Source organism: Camelus dromedarius, chromosome 12 (assembly GCF_036321535.1).
Source record: "Camelus dromedarius isolate mCamDro1 chromosome 12, mCamDro1.pat, whole genome shotgun sequence".
NCBI classification, from domain to species: domain Eukaryota; kingdom Metazoa; phylum Chordata; class Mammalia; order Artiodactyla; family Camelidae; genus Camelus; species Camelus dromedarius.
This window is the reverse complement of record NC_087447.1, coordinates 18,775,273-18,791,953: the sequence shown is the minus strand read 5'-3', so window position 1 is coordinate 18,791,953 and position 16,681 is coordinate 18,775,273. Positions and strand designations below refer to the sequence as shown.

At 41.1% G+C, this 16,681-nt stretch overlaps 1 protein-coding gene across 6 annotated transcripts in view; it reads right to left on the bottom strand.

Annotated features, from left to right (window-relative positions):
- The window catches only part of LRRC4C (leucine rich repeat containing 4C), a 1,085,469-nt gene extending 1,069,274 nt beyond the window's left edge, over positions 1–16,195 (bottom strand). For 5 of the 6 annotated variants that reach the window (XM_064492435.1, XM_064492432.1, XM_064492430.1 and 2 more), the window contains exon 1: positions 12,241–13,238. The gene's annotated coding sequence lies outside the window, so the exon portion shown is untranslated. Of the gene's footprint in view, positions 1–12,240; positions 13,239–15,783 lie in introns of those variants that run through there. The other variant, XM_064492434.1, reaches the window with a different exon arrangement.
- Between the last annotated feature and the right edge of the window lie 486 nt (positions 16,196–16,681).

Below are 16,681 nucleotides of genomic sequence, written 5' to 3'. Positions count from 1 at the left end.
AAATGAAGCTATAGGCTTTCTATAGCCTGTCCTTATAGCTTACTTACGCAATGGCATTTCTCCCACATTCGAGCAAAGCAAGACACAAGGTCATCCAGACTCGAGAAGTGAGAAGATAGACCCTGCTTCTTGCTGGGAGTCACCTGACAAAAGCATGCACATACCAGGATACATGGAATTTGTGGCTGGATTCTTCTCTTTGGCACAGAAAACTGAGGACAAGTGTGGCCTGTGTCCTTACCAAAAAGGCAACAAGCACGTTTTTGCTAGACTGTAGGCACAAAGACTGCCAATTTTAAATGTAACAAGTCAAGTCATTAGGCACAGAGTAAAGTGCAAAGGAATTCCGAAGCCACAAAACTAAAACTAAAGAAACATGACAACACTGTGAGCATCTGATCAGAGCCCAGTAAAGAGTTTAGAAGCAGAGAGAAAAAAAGGTGATTAGAGTAGGCTGTCATGTTAATTAAGCTGATCTGGGCTTCAAAGCCATAATTTTAGCATAAACTTGCTCTGAATGTGACTGTATGTTTGGTAAACTGTAAGTTCCACTGAAACAGGGTATGCGTTTTCTCAAATCCCAGCTCTGACAATCATTAGCTGTATTAGCATTTGCAAGACACTTGAGCTCTCTAAGCCTCAGTTTCTTCATCTGTAAATTAAACATAACAGTCATATGACTTACATGTGTTTATACTAAAAATTAAACAAGATCTAAGTTTATCTCTGTCGCTGTCAGTAACTGGTACAAATAAATGAAATATATAACTAGTCATTGCCTGGTTTCTAATTATAAATTCCCCTAAGTCTTACATTGAAACTGTTAAAACCCTGTGAAAAATAATATACTTAATTATTTAATTTGTGTATTGTTCTTTGAGCTCTAAAAGGGTGAGATTTTTAGAATTACAAGGAAGTTGGTAGATAACTTGCCTTTTATTTTTGTCCCCAAAATAAGTTTTTTGAGAGAATATGGGAAGCAAGGGCCCTGCTCCCTGAGAAGAGATAAAGACAGACTTCTAGGAAAAACTTCATAAAGTACTGTAACTGATAAGATTCCAAAGTGACAATACCTACTGAAGTACTCAGGATGGTAGGACATCCCTCAAAGTGTGTAATAAAATTTAAATGTAGCACTACAATCTACTGTATCATAATGTTCCAACTGCAACATAACATTCTGATGCAGTAACAACATAGAGTAGTTTTCCTGGAACCATAAAACAGTGAACTGCCACTGATTACTTTCTCCTCTAAGAGAGAAACTGAGACTAAGAGAGAGAGACAGAGGCAGAAACTGGGCAATTCCTATGTACACATAGATCCATATTGTACAGATATGTGTATATTTCATGCTAATGGCAGCAACTTTACCTACAGTAGAGGGAGGTGTGTTTGTGTGTGTGTGTGTGTGAATGTGTGCTCACACATGCGTGTGTGTGGTGAAGTTTACCTGAAGTTTTATCTTCCCTTTGTATCAGTTTGCTTCCTTAGTCGTCTCTCTGTTACTCCTGCACTAATTGGGCAGAGGTGGTAATTTGTAACGGGCCTCCGACTCGTTAGTGTAATTTAGTCAGGTTCTACTGTATTTCAACAGACACACCAACCAGGCTGCCACACACATCTGTTTTCAGAGCTCTATTTCATAAGCATCCACAAAATTTCTGCTCTAAAATTGAGAAATGATTGCCCCTTAATCAGCCATTTGTTATACTGAGCTGCATAAATATATGCAGTGTCATCCATAAATAATCTTAGGATAGAACATAGCAACAATTAACATTTGCATAGAGCTTTAAAGTTTACAAAGCTTTTCCTTACACAACCAAACACACTCCCAGGTATTCCCCTGGGAGGGAAAGTACATGTTTCTGAAATAACTTAGAAGGCAGAATCCCATAATATTTCCCAGCATAGGTACCTGGCGCAGCCAGGCCTCTGCTCTGGGGTCCTGGCCATTTACTTGACCTCTCTGAGGCTAAATATCCTCACCTTTAACATTAGTATGATATCTACCTCATCTTTTTTTTCAGGTGATCACATTTTTGATAATGAATATAAAGTTCTAAACATATAATTAATGCTATATAAACGCTAGCTGTTATCATGATCCAAATTTTGCAGACAGGAACACTGTGTTTAAAGATGTTTTCATCAAATGACAGAGAAATGAGACAAATATATCAAGTAGGGTTGCTGGCTGGGAAGACTTGGGGTTATAATGAAAGGCAGTTCCTGCCCCTCACTCCTGGCAAGACGGCTGAAGAGCTCAGCATCACAACTCAGTCCTACAAGGCAGGAGCTCGCAGAGGCAATGACTCTAATCTGAATCCCTCAGTGACTTAAATCTGTGTAATTGTGCAGACCTGAGATTAGAACAAAGGGTGCAGGCTTGAAAGCAATCGAAGGTGTCACCAAAGAAGAAGGTGGCCTGAGGTCGATGGAAAACTTGGAGTAGAGGATGGCGCTAAAGGTATAAAAAGCCAGAGAGAAGGAAACAGGAAATCAGAAGTCCACGCAAGCTAGCACGTGCAAAGACAGTCTGAGTAAATGTCAGAGACGGAGCTGTTGCCTGACACTGGCTTTTTGGCATCTCCTGTGTCCTCTACTTGGTAGGAAGGCAAGGGGGGAAAGACGACAGGAACAGGAAAGATCTCCTTATATTCCAGACCCTGACGTCACCTACACTCCGCGAGGAGGTACAAGTGAGTAAAACAGATACTGAGGAGGGTAGGTTTTTCTGGAACCGTCCTCAGGCCCTGATGGGAAGAGGAAATTGGCCCCTTTTCTGTTTCTGAATCTCATAGCTCTGTTCTCATCAGGGAACAGAGTCGAGGCATCTTTAAAAGAGCAGCCTGGCCGGTGACTCTGGACTGTCCCCTCCAGAGATGGACAGTAACGACTATAGAATCAATTGGATTGAGTGGCTTCCTCTTGATGGGCAGAAACCTCCGTTGCTTCTTTAAGTAGATGATGTGGTCAGAATTAGAGCAGACCATCTTCAGATAGTCTCCATTTTGCTTCTTCTGGATTCTCACCTTGGATCCAGTCCCTGAGTCAAGGAAAAATGACCTCTAATCAAGTATCTGGCAAAAATTTCTGAATTTATTGTTGGGGAACTATCAGCCCTCTGGCTTGAGAGAAAGAGAAACTGCCGCCTACTTATGGCAGAAAAAGTGTCTCTCAAATCTCCAAGAACTCCAAATGAAAGAAGTGGGCTGAAGACCAGAAGGGCACAGAGCAGCCTTTCTAGGAACTCTTCGTGGTCGTGTTAAGTGCCTTTCCATTCTGAGCTGGCAGTTCACAGACAGGCTTCCCTCTAGAACATACCATTAGAGAGGTTTGGACCATCTGTCTGCCCAACCGACCATCTGCATAAAGCACTTGCTCCCCTTCCAGAAAATAGAAAAGGGACATATTCAGATTGTGATGAGGAAGAGAAAGAGAAGACACTAGAGAGATGTCTTTGTGCCTTTGCTTTCAAGTTCTCTTAACGGTGATTGTTGATAGCAAAAGAAAGGAGTCCAGGAAAATTACTTAAGGTAAAAAATGCTATAGCAAAACAAAACAAAACACAAAAAAACAATTTTCACCCAAAAGACACAGAACAAATTAAAATAAGGAACAACAGAAAACACAGAGTATGGCTTTAAGTGTTTGGCAGGATTGAGTCCAGAACGGGAGCCATCGAGGTACCCAGGCTCTGGAGCCAGATGTGCCTGGACAGACATCATGCCCTGCAGGTAATGACTCACTTCCCTGGACAAATCACAGATTGTCTGAGGCTCAATTTCATCATCTGTATTTTGAAAGTAATGGTACTCCCCTTCCACAACTGTGAAGTCCTAGCATATCACCTAGAATACTGCTGTATTAAGTTCAGGATGACTATTGTGTTAATTTTGTGATTTTTTTTCAAGGCCTCTCACAGGGCCCAGCCCCTATCTCAATTCTTACCCACCAAACTACTGGTTTGAAGGGGGAAAATCACATTGTGTACAACTCTGTCTTCCACACTGTAACTGGAATATAATATAAACTCAGTGGGTGTTCACTGACCACAGATTAAGTGGCACCGCAGCAGCAAAGGACAGGTTACTCACAAAAGCATTCACTGAGAACTCTGATTCACTGATGCAAACGAGATCTTGTCCTAGATTCACAACACAGTTTTTAGATTCAGGAGTAGAAATTTATATACACATGTGTATACACTATGTATGTATACATTTCCAGTGCACATGTACCTGTGTCTGTATGTGTGTGTGTCTGTGTATTTTCCCCCGAGTCAAGTAACTCTTAGGAGAAAACCGTATACCAGCTAGGGAGAACAGAATTCCACTTAGTCAAAGCTTGGGAAGAGCGCACCAGTGCCTACAAGTGAAGGGAGAAATGAAAATCAAACTGGCAGTGGCAAAGACGCAGCCAGGAGAACCAGGGCAGTAAGACAGGACAGGTCAAGGAAGAGAACAGGGAGAATGGAGGCGGCGTCGACCAGGTAAACACAGGAAGAACTCAGCCACATGTGAGCAAGAGACCGCAGTTCATGAAAACGTCTGCAGTCAGGAGACACAGAAAAACGTAAACCTGCACTCGTGTGTGCTCTTACTCTGGGCACTGGAATCAGAACAGGGTGATTAATAAAATGTTTAATGGGTACTCATCCAGGTTTCTTGGCAGATGAAAGTTCTGGAGCAAAAGTCATGTATAAACATGGCTTTCCTTTCGAAGAGGGTGAGTGGAGTTGTGTCCTGGGGGAATTCATATTGTGTTTATTGTCTCTGTACATACTGACAGGAAAAGAAATGAGCAAATCCATCCATTGTTTGTGTTGTTCATCATTTGCTTGTTTTCGGGAAAGAGTTTGCTTTTATTAAAGTGTTCACAATGCTTGGTCTTCACACGTTTTTTACTCTGCTATCTAAATATTTGTCTCAATTTGTACAGAAAACTTTTCTGTACTGAAACATGTGTTCCATATTGAGTATCCATTAGGTGCCAGGTATATATGGTCAAAGGTTTTCATTCAAATCATACTTTTTAAAAGAAGTACATCGTGAACCATCGTGTTTACTTGGTCCTTGCTTCTGTGACATGAACATGAAAATGAAAAGTGCCATCATAAAGGACTTAAATCTCCCATGGTGGAATAGTTTACCATCAAACATTTAACATGCTGATATTTTCGTTCATATACATTCAAAAAGCAACAACTAAAACACCAGAAACTGAAAAAAAAAAATCACTGAGATATCTACATTAAATATAAAAGCTGGAGAAATTTTGCAGGGATGAGAGAAAAGGTAGAGTTGAAATTTCCTTTTCTCTTTGTCAGTACAAAGTCAAAGGAAGATTGTTACCTCTTCTTTTTATCAAGAAAGCTTCCAAAATGTGACCCTTTCTCCTGTTTACAGCCAAGCATTGAGCTGGATTACCAAGCTCACAGAATTTTAGGATCTGGCTCCAGGAGGAATTCCCCAGCTCATGAAATTCTCGCTTGGTCCTCTTTGTTTCTCTAGTCTTCTTGAATGCTCTCTACCAAATCACTCTTTTTCCATCAACATGTTCCCCACAGACATCAATACTGCTGAAAGACAATTTTCCTCCTCTCTTTCATATTTTGATGGCCAGACAGACACAGAAATTCACTTTTCTGTTCATTCATGTGAGGTGACAATTCGCGCAACCTCAGGCCCCACGGAGTACAAGAAGGCTTACGTGCAAACTGAAATTGCTAAATTATTATCATAATCAGTACTGCTAGTACTAGTTATTATCATTATAAATGAATAAATGTAACTATTGTCATTGTGAGATATCTTTTACTGGGCAGTGACTAAATTCCAGTCTCTGTTCTAGGTTCTTCATAAGTTTTATTTTTCTTAGTCTTTTTATAATAACTGTGATAGGCAAGATAAGGAAATGTGGGCACAAAAGTAATCTGCAAAAAGTTACATAACTAATGAGCAGATAAACATTTTGAGAGATACTTCTCATAAAGTGCCTTCCAAAAATACAGCCCAGTGCTACTTATTATTTATATAATGTTGCCTAGGAGACATTCATTTCTTTACTTTGTTCCTTGTCCTGTAACTGCAGGACTTTCACACCACTGCAATTACTCCACACGCCATCAGATATTCCAGTAAGATTTTGGTAACAGTCAAAGTTTAACGGAGAGCTACCTCCAACTATGCATGCTTTCAGAGGCCACGAAAATGTGACACTGATAATGCACTCCATCAGAGACTCACTGGTTCAGGGAGACGCCCCTTCAGAGGTCCCTTAGGGACACTGAGACCACATCTTTCCACTAAGACGGAGTCTTGTTATGGGAGAAAGATTATTTGATTTGCATTCAGAGAAAGCTTGCTCTCGACTATCTATATTCAGGGATTTATGTGAAGAAGCATTGGCCTTGCAGCCTGAACAACAAAACATGGGATAGAAGAAAACACATGAGCTTTGAAGTGAATCTGTGCTGGGGGTAAAGAAATGACTCACCTTTTGCCTCATCTGTAATGTAAGAATAATAGTATCATCTTACAGACTTTTTTGAGAAGTAAATAATCTAACCCATGGAGCACAGTGCCAGGTACATGGAATATATTTGTTGAACACATGACAGAATTTATTATAATTTATTGTATTTTCTCGCTGTGTGCTGGCAACAACCTGCAGTATGTTGAGCAGGACACTGCCTTAGTTCAGTCCGTACCTTAGCCGTACTGGAGGCTGAGGTAGAGGCCAGTGAACTTGTGTTTGTTATTGTGACCAACTGACATCTCTCTTCTCTTTCTCAGTCTATGAGATCTGGACTGTAAGGAATGGGGCCTTAAAATGCAGGAAGTATGGATGCCGTCCTCCTTCTCGGCAAGCCATAAAATAGACTTCATCCATCCATTCTGAGGAGAGAGAGAAGCCACAATCTGAAGGACAAAACCCTGCTCCCATCGTGCACAGAGGAAGGCTGACTTCGCAGAACGGAAACACCTGGGTCAAGCGGTACCAGCCGTGCAGCTAGCAAAGCAGAAGTGGACTCATCACCGACAGCTCAGCTCAGCTACATCAACAGGAACAAGGATTTTTACATCTTTCGTCATACGTTCCTGAACTAAATAAAGGTCACACACAACGACACAGCCCCGCATGGGTCAGGCTCCGGCAGAGGAAACTTAATTCTGTTGAACCATCCTGTCCAAATTCTAGCAGGCAGCCTTGATGACTGCAGTATGGCCCGTCCAAATGCAGGAACTGCAGCAAAGAGACGGGAGCAGGAGAGCCCTTGCGCTACCCCCCGCAATGAGTGCAGCGCTTGAACCTGGTAGGTGTTTCATAAATATGCGTCGTTTCATTGACTGGGAACAGAACGAGATGCTAGATGAAGAGCACCACTTGCTGACATCTGAACTGTGTTTCTGCAACCACACACGGCTGGGTGCACATGATTCTCGCTACTTACATCCAGTATCATTTCAGAACTTGTAAGCATAAGTGAAGTGACATCCTGAAAGGGCATTGTGGTTGCTCCGAGAAAGAATCTGATGAAACCATGGTTTATGAAATGAGCTACTGTACAGAAATGTAGCTTTCTCTGCCCAGTTTTACTTAGCTGTCAGGTTATGTTGGGGGCTTCGGCCCACCTGTATCAGTTACCTCAATACATGGATTCGCGTGTTCTTCCTAATTCTTAAGCCAGACAAAGAGGAGAGCGAGGTTACATATGAACGACCTGTAGAATTCCAATTTCTTGTCAAGGGTTTTACCAAGGGCTCTAAATACAATCATTTATTCATTCATCACAAATGCCCTCTGAATGACTCATTGTCCCTATTTTACAGATTTGACAGCTGAGTTGCTAAGAGATTAGGTATCTGACCCCAAGTCTGTCCAACTTTAAAGCTAGTGTTCACCACTGCCACATTCTCCTCCCATCATGGTCTCCAACTCAGCCTTTTAATCCTGGTCTATCTGTCCCGCAAATGTAACTCAGTGTAACCATCATCATGACCTGTGCTATTATTACAAATAAAAACCCTATTGACAAAATTTCTATGTTTAACTCAAATTCTAGTCAACAGCGTCATTGCAGACTAGAGTTTTCTGAAGCCCACAAACTTTGTAAGAAGCTGTGTATTCCCACAGAACAGGCAGGATAGAGGGTTCAAGTATTTCTTGCGTATTCTGGATACTCAGTGCCAATGGATTAAAGTTATTACACATTTTCTGTTTTTTAGGAATCAAAAATTATTCCCCTTACAGAATGGTCAATTGCTTGCACTTACGTACATGTGAACACACACACACACACACACACACACGCACAAACCCCAGAGTAACTAGGAATATACCACAGAAATTACTGAGAAGAGGTACAGTCAACACACATGAAAAACACCCAAATTCTAACAATGCAAATATTGATCACCATCATAAAGAAAAGACCAATTCTTCTTCATCAACTTAATTTAAAACTATACTGGTGACATTATTTTGTAGAGTCTTGAACATTATATGAAGTTGTCATTACTATAGTACCTTACATATCCATAGCAATGTATAATTACAGATCATTTTATTTTGCAATATTCCATCATAATCCTCAGGACAACACTATGGGTTAAGAATGCATTTTTCCAAACTATACAGAAGGAAATCAGGGTTCTGAGACCAGTAAGCAGCACTACCAACACTTGACTGACACCTTCTGTTTCTCAGGCCAGGGTTTTCCTTCTTCTGATTCTCACCCCAGCTTCCACTCTCCCCATCTTAGCCGTGATTACTGAGTGGCCCCGAATGGTGATACAGGTAATTGAGTGAACTGATTTAGGCAACTGCAAAGCCCCTGTCCTATTCGCACTCCAATGAATCTATCTTTTCCCTTGTAACTTGTTGGGGACCCTGAGAGGTTATTTTTAAGCGATGAAAAACAATACAAAACAACACAAACGCATCTGTCATCAGAGGGGGCATCTCCTTCATCCAAAAGCCGGCACCGTCTGCTGCAGGCTGATGCTACTGCCTGTTAGCATCAGCCCCAACACCAGCGGTCCGCGGAGCTAACACACAGCTCCAGGCTGTTGTAATGACTCAGCAGTAAAAACCCCAAGTGTAATCAGCTGGGTGCTCACCCACCTCCAGGGCCCGAGCTCCAAGAGCTCCTTTCTGCTCATCAGTTTACTGGGTGATCTTTCCGGCTTCCTTTAAAGATTCTCAGTAGCTGACTTCCCAGCTGTGAGCTCAGTTTGTTACAAAAGGAAAGGGCCATTCATGTGTTAAGTGCCCTGGGTCTTAAAAACACAGAAGCACTCTGGAGAAGGGTGGGCCTGGTCGGCTCACTTGAGCAAAGACCCACAGGAAGGCCGGCCAACTGACTGGAACTAAACAGAGAAGGAAGTGGGATTTTCTTTATCCTCCCCAAACAAACTAAGGCAACCCTCTACCAATTCATTCTTTTGAAAATATAACCCTGCATCTACTTCCTCGAGGCAACTTCAGCCTTTTCTTTGGCAACTCTGACATGTTACTTCTACTGAGATGGAAAACTCCCTTCCTTCTCCTTTCTGTTCTGAACTCACTCAGCCAACAAACCAACCCTGTGAAACTGTGAAACACCCTCTATCACAAAACAAAGCCAGAGAAGACAAAAGAAAGCCATGGATCTGGAGCCAGTTCTGGCTGGAAGCTGTTTATCCGTGCTCCTTCCGACCTGAGCTGATAATAAAGATACCAAGTCACATCTGCCTAGGCACCATGAGGAATCCTGGAGGTCCCAGGGAGCTGCTCTGCGCGTTGCATGAGCTGTAATCAGAAAATCCTGAGTTGGCGTGGACCCCACTTCTATTATTAGCCTGAAATAAGTGATAATGAAAGTGTTGCTATGGCTAGAAGATTCACTCATTACAATGATTAAATCTCAAATACACAAAAGCCAAGATGTTACCCTTATTATTTTTTTAAAGATGGTGTTGAGAATAACCTATGCAATTAATTTTTACCAACATCACAAGTCTAAATATACCCACGCTGGGTGAGACTGTGAATGGGAGGAGGAGCAGTCAGTGAGATACCCTCAAGGAAGAGAGGCACGACTTTGCCAACTTCCAGAACAGCGTTCTCAGAGGGCTTCTCCTCAGCAGAACAGCCCTAACACAGCCCTAACACTGGCCTCTGTACCCGGCCCTGGTCATCAAGAGTACAGGCTAATAAGGAGCTGACCGACCTGAAGAACAGCCCAGGCAGGGTCTGGGCAACCTCCAGTCCCCTGACAGAACCCACTGGCACCTGGAGCGTCAGGGCTCTGCTCTCTCCCTGGAACAGTGAACTTTGTGTTTCTTGTTTATAGATCACATTCGCCGTCAGGGTTCATGAGTCCCAGGTTGTTTTCTCCACAAAGAAAATGAAAATTTGGGGGGGGGGTTCTCCTAGTTCATTTAAAAATGATAAAAAGTCCCTCTCCTGATAAGGGAAATGTAACTGGAACTACTATGAGTAACAGATGAAAATATCCTGAACAGAAAGAGCTGACAAGAAAGACACATCGTAAATTATACTGACAGCAAAGAGTTTACCCACAGGGTTGGTTTTTTTGTTTTCCACCAAGAGGACGGTGTGTAGTAAGTATCAGTTACCGGACAGAAGAGAGGAGGGATCTTTTAACATCTGCCCTCCTTTAACTGTTTCACTAATACCATTATGCAGAAATATCAAATAGATGGTAGGGATCGCTCATGGCAATACCAGAGTTGAATCTCATCTTTAAGATTTTTTTTCTCCTTTTTAGTTAAGGATTTTCAAAAATCTCATTTTAGAGAAAAGCAATAATATTATTTCTAATTTCTAATCTAATGTTTTGAATATGATCTCTGCTATCTCAACTTGGATGCTCTCATAAATCTCTGACCCAGTCAACTGTCTCTGAATAAATCTGTTACAATTTGCACCATCTCTCTCCATACACAGACATCATGAGAAACCCTTATGTATGCCCCACTCTGCCTAGTTAACACACCTGTCATCTCTCTCATGAATATGTTCACAGTAAGAGTTTGAGTTGGCTAATAGTCCATAAAATACCACTATTCCTTTTAGAATAAACCATCCATATTCTTTGATTAAAGCTCTTTTGCTTCCACTTGGGGTCTCAGCATTTTAGAAATATATTTACCAGTGATTCTTACTTCTTGGGAGAAGCTAAGTGATGCCAATGCAGAGATAAAAATACTCTCAGATACAGGAACACAGATGCTATCACAATGAAATGGTATTTGGCTTTAATTAAATGACCTCAGAATGGAAACAGGTAAAATACTATCTATGCTTCACTTGGAAGGAAAAGGAAAGGAAAAAGAAAACAAAAACAAAAAGAAAGAAAGAGCACGGCTAACCACTGGGAAACACTAAAGGGACTGAGTTAGGCAAGATATTTGACTAAAGTCACCTGAATTCCTGATGCTGCCTGCTTGCTTTTACAGCCAAGAGTGGACAATTAAGAGCAATTTGCAGCCACACTCCCTTCTCCAGCGACCATGTAGGGTAAAGGGGTGTTCCAAAATGAGAGGCACTAGTCTTAATCAGGGGATGCTGCATCCAGAAAGGTTAATGAGATGCAATGGCAAGAGAATCAGTGCAAAAAAGAGAGGTTCAAAACACTGAACAATTTCCAATTTGTTCTCATTTGTGCCAATTAAGAGCTCTTGAAACAGCTTTTCTGTATTCCAAACATTCACTACTCTCCAGAGCAGATTTAAGTATTCAAGAAAAATTATAAGTGTTATGGAAAAAAAAAAAAAAAGTCTTCTATTAAGTTATCATAAAAGTCTGGATTGCACCCCCAACCCCCACCCTTGGTCTCTGAGCAGACGCACTTTTGCCTCTAACTCAGAGCCTCTGCCAGTAGCTTTTCTGATTTTTTTGCCCTCAAATTTAAAGAGTATTTCAAGGAGGGAGAAGCCTGGAATTAATTTTTTCCATATTCCATAAATGCAAAATCGACTGTGAAAATATTAGATAAATAAAAGGTATAAAAATGGAAGGAAGGGTGAGGGGGGATGGTTATACAAAAGGAAATAATCCCCTTGGTATGAAAATAGCCCCCAAATGCCACACATTGAGTTCTTCTGAGCATGACAATCTCCAAAACTGCGCTTCTAAACTGCAAATGCATTTCCGAAAACAAACAGGAAAACACAAACATTACAGGCAAGCAAGGACCAGGACCTAGGAAGTCCCGTGACTTACCTTCTGTTTGGATCCTCAAAGTTCACCACGGAAAATTTAAAATCCTCTAGCTTATCTGGCACTACTCTATTTTCTTTTCTTCTTTTTTTAAAGTCACACAGGAGAAAAATAATCAGTTTTCAAAGGTTCCATTGATTTGATCTTCCATCCCCAGCAAAAACGTGGCCAAGAGTCTCCGCCAGAAAGTAAGCCAAAAACTCATCAAAGGCAAAAAGAAGAAGGGGGGAGCCGGGAAGGAAGGAGGCGGTGAAAGCTGGGGGGCTTCGGACTGGGAGCCCAAGTACCCAGAGAATATTTTCACGCTGTTGAAATCTACAGGACGATATACCTGTTCGGTTGTCACACAGACACGCACACTGGCCGACACTCACGCGTTCTCTTTCACGCCAAAGCAGGCACCCGCACTCCCAAACACGCGCAAACACGCACACACTCACACAAACCTGTGTGATGAAACTGTCAGTAGTAACCTCCAACGGCCGCTGTGTGCTGCAGATGGTACGGCTCACTGTTACCTTCCCAGATCGGTGTCGGATAAAAGGAACATCCAAAATCAAGGGGAGCCCCCAGGACCAGGTAGATTCCGGATCCCCCTTCCCCCAGGCGGATTCATCAAGCCAGGAGCGGGTCAGTCAGCAGAGGTGTCTGCTCGCAGGGTGCCCCGGATTACGGCAAGGTTATTAATCTTGATGTGCTGCATCCCCCACCCCCAACATTCGGCAGCCTGCATCGAGATGATTGCCAGAGCTGTGTCTGTCCCTGCTCTACTGCATTTTGCTCAGCCCTCTGATGCTGCAAGTGAGACACGGTGGAGGCAAGAATACTAATAAGGTGGTTAGCTACAGTTTCTTCAAGGCAGCCGGCATGCAGTATAGTAAATGTGCACTTCCCAGTGCTCTGTGTGTGTGCTGCGTGTCTGCAGGGAGGGCAGTGAATCCATCTCTGGCCAGAAGGCGAGATGGTTTGTATCTTGCCTGGGAGGACTATATCAAAGGAATCATCACTGTCCTGCAACGGCATTGTCTATGACAGTATTTTGTTTGTGATTAAAAAAAAAAAAAAAAAGGCAGGGGGTGGGTGGGAGGAAGGTAATGGTTTAGAAGCCTAGAGCTGGCATTTGAATGAGAGAGAGGAAAAAAAAATGTCCACGGAGACAAATTAGCTTTATAAATAAGCTCCAAGGAGACCAAGGCAAAATTTTAACATGCTGCTGCCCTGGCTGTTAAATGGAAATACAAAGCAATTTCAAAAACCAGCTCCAAACTATAAATCTTGGAGCTGGCAACAAGTATCTGAACTTGACTGATGGGACTGTGGATAAATGGATTCCTGGCAATATAAAAAGTTTGTTCATGCATTCTGGTTTGTACCCGTGTACCCAGTGTATGCAGGGACCTGGGTACAATTCATTCATTTTTAATATGGATTTAGACTCTATCCTTTCAGTTTTCCTCCAATGCACAGTTTTTATCAAATAACTATCAAATTGTAGAGAATGTCTGAGTGGCATTATGTCAGAAGGGATAGTTGGGTGACAACTGTCAACAGTAAGTATTGACATATATAACACTCATACAAGGAATGAGTTTGGAATTTTCAGGGGAAAAAAGTCTTATATCTCTGTTATTACTAAGCCATGAAAGAAACTATATGCACAATATGTTAAGTGAATAATTTTTCAGCCTCTGGAAGGCTAACTTTCCCTCTTCTTTTATTGGGTCTCATATTATAATACCTCCTTTTTAGTCAAGGATACTCACTGAGTTCCTTAAGGTGAATTAAATTAGTATTATCTGAAGAAGTATTGGGCAGTTGCAGAAGGCAGAGAAGTGTGAATTATGGGGCACTGTAATACCAGGTATTGCCAGCAGATGTCATAAAAGCAGATACAGGTAAAAGAATTCTACCAACTGCAAACATTTAAATCTAATTTAGTAAACACATGTTAATAAAATTTATAAAATTAATCTGTGATACTAAGTTTTTATAAAATTTAAAGGTGCAAATCAGAACTTAGAGGACAACTTGTCCTTTTTTTTTTTTTCCAAATATCCCTCTCAAATCACTATACTACATAACCCCAGTAGATGATCTAAGTATTAGGAAAAAACACTAAGCCACTAACGAACATTAGATTTGCATCTAACATCATTTCTAGAAGTTATAATTTTTAGTCTATAAAATATAGCATTTAAATATCTTCTAGTTTGTAACAACTACTACTAGATTTAAATCACAAAACAGATAAATGCGAGGAAGTAAATTGGGTAAATAAAGTGCATACATAAATCTTTAAAGTTTCCATTTTAAAGCAATAATTCTGTTTCATCTTGATTATATCTGTAAAAATATCAGTTTAAAGGAATGATTCATATTTGGGAATTGAACATCATTAATAAACAGTGGCACACAGACAAAATAAATAAACAATTTTGTTTGGTCTTCATTAATTCTACTTATATTTATGTGAAAGGTTTTAAAAACTTAGCATATCATCTTAGCCTTTTTTTAATCTACTGCAATTAATTAGTACCCAACATATCCCAGCCCTAACTGGCCCAAATGCCAGTAAAAGATAATGTTAAAACCTTAGGCACTGAAATCCAGACAGACCTGGGCTCACATTTAGTTCTGCCTTATACCAGGTACTTAGGTCTCTGCAAGCTTCTCTCCCCCTTTTTCTCTCCTTTCACTTGCAGTCAGGACATTAATACATACCTAACAGGATAATTGGGAGGACTGGAATGAATCACTATTTATTGTGTGCTTTGAATATTTTCTGACATTTAATAAGTGATCTATAAGTATTACGTATGTCATAAATAAAGTAGATACTAACTTCTTACTGTTAGCTCTGTCTCTGTGGGTTACCAGGTAAAACAGGTAGAATCATTTAATCAATCCTTCTGATGTTGACAGATTTGTTTTTAAATTAATTTTTACAAATCACTGTTTCCACATTGTTTTTGTAAACCTATAGTTGAGTAATATTGGATGACTTTTTAACAATTTATTATATACATAGATACATTCATGCGATTATCTATGTGCTCCAGAATTTATTAAAACAGAGAAATCACTTTCTTGATTCATTGTCTGAGATCAGCTTGAATTAAACCGAATATTTAGCAGGAAAAATCTGACAGCAGTTTACTGCTTCCCCATCAAGACTTGCTTTGAAGCCAACCAGACCACCTCACACTAAAACATAAATGATTAACAATGCCAAAAATGACCCCAGGAAATGAGGACAGTCCCTAAAGCAGCAATTCTATGACAGATTTCAGCAGATTATTAATGCAGCTCAGATTATTATTTTAAAATAGGTGTCAGGTAATTGAATTTCATCAAACACTGGTTACATCAATCCGTGAAAAACATTGCTAAGGAAAAGGAAAACCAAGAACGTGACCACTGTTGGTTCAAAAACTTAGGAGTTCCCAGGCGAAACCTGAAACTGGTCCCAGAACGCGGAGGGCAAGGAGAGAGCTAAGGAAAAGCAGGTCATTCCCCGCGGTGATTTTAATAAACACAGGAACTTACTTATTTAGGAGGCTTGGCCAGGGTGGCTGTAAGAGTAGATTTTCATACCGGTCAGAATCTGAAAACTTGGTACAGAGGCCTTAAGTGGGTTCCGTCACGTATTCAGTCCAGAGGTCTCAATACCACCTGATTCTTTAGGCTGCATCGTCAAAATGGTTCTGGCCACGGGAACACGGGCAGAACGAACATTCCTAGAACGTGGGAGGGGGAAGGAGTCTCCAATTGCCAGGGTCAACTGGCTGTCACGCCCTTTCAGTAACCTCCGCCAGCTACCACAGGGCATCAGTTACAGATACGTTCCATCTGGGTGTCTTGCAGAAATGTGTTAGAAGAAAAAAAAAACAGTGAGACATAAAAGTAAACAGCTCACCACTGCGCCTGTTGCTTTTCATCCAGTGGCCGAAGAAGCTATAGTAGGCTGGATAAGTTTTGTACTAAGATTGAAAATACTTTCGTTACTTTTGTTTAAAATTAGTATCTCCTCCCTCATTCTGAGGGAGCTGAGTATCAGCAACAGTCCCTAGTTCTAACCTGCCTGGTGGTGTGTTGCAGAGAAGTGACACGTGGTATATGTGAATTCCAAGAGAGCAGGGCACCTGTGAGCACTTCCCTTTACACTGCCAGAAAAGACTTCTCTCCTAAAAGACGTTAATAAACTTCAACTTTTAAAAAAGTGCCCAGGTAATCTGGGACTTCTGAACAGCATGTTTGGATTAAAGGGGAAGAAATGCACCTAAATCCATGTTATTGGAAAATTCTAAACATCCAGAGTTGGTCTGAAACAGTGAGTTAACAGCTACCATGAGCCAGAGATAAATGTAAGACTCTAATATGGATATGTTTTATTTCTTGGGAGTCAATACTGAGATGGAAAGGATCTCACCCGAATTACCAAGAG